The sequence below is a fragment of the Palaemon carinicauda genome, chromosome 10, assembly GCF_036898095.1.
Source record: "Palaemon carinicauda isolate YSFRI2023 chromosome 10, ASM3689809v2, whole genome shotgun sequence".
Taxonomy (NCBI): domain Eukaryota; kingdom Metazoa; phylum Arthropoda; class Malacostraca; order Decapoda; family Palaemonidae; genus Palaemon; species Palaemon carinicauda.
In genome coordinates this window covers 80,348,809-80,349,286 of record NC_090734.1, presented here as the reverse complement: position 1 = coordinate 80,349,286, position 478 = coordinate 80,348,809, and positions in this window count along the sequence as shown.

Genomic DNA, 478 nt, shown 5'->3' with positions numbered 1-478 from the left:
ATATATATATATATATATATATATATATATATATATATATATATATATATATAGATGAAAATCACCAGGCTCAGAAAAGAAATAAATTTTTACCTCATGCTTTGATTGAACCCTAGCATCTTGAAATGAAAGGCAAGGTGACGTGATTGAATTGTTCATTCATATAATGGGAGGCTAAGATTATAGACAAAAAAATTAAATGCTTTTGAATAAGATTTTATACACACACACACACACACACACACGCATATATATATATATATATATATATATATATATATATATATGTATATAAAATTTTATTGAAAAAAATTTAATTGTTTTGTCTATAATCTTAGCTTTCAAGTATATAAATGAACATTTGCCTATTACGTCCAAAGAATAATTTTATTCAAGTTAAGGAGATATATAGAGAAAATAAAAACATATTTGAAGGAGAATCAAATAACCCAAATAATGTTACCTTTATTAAAAAAAA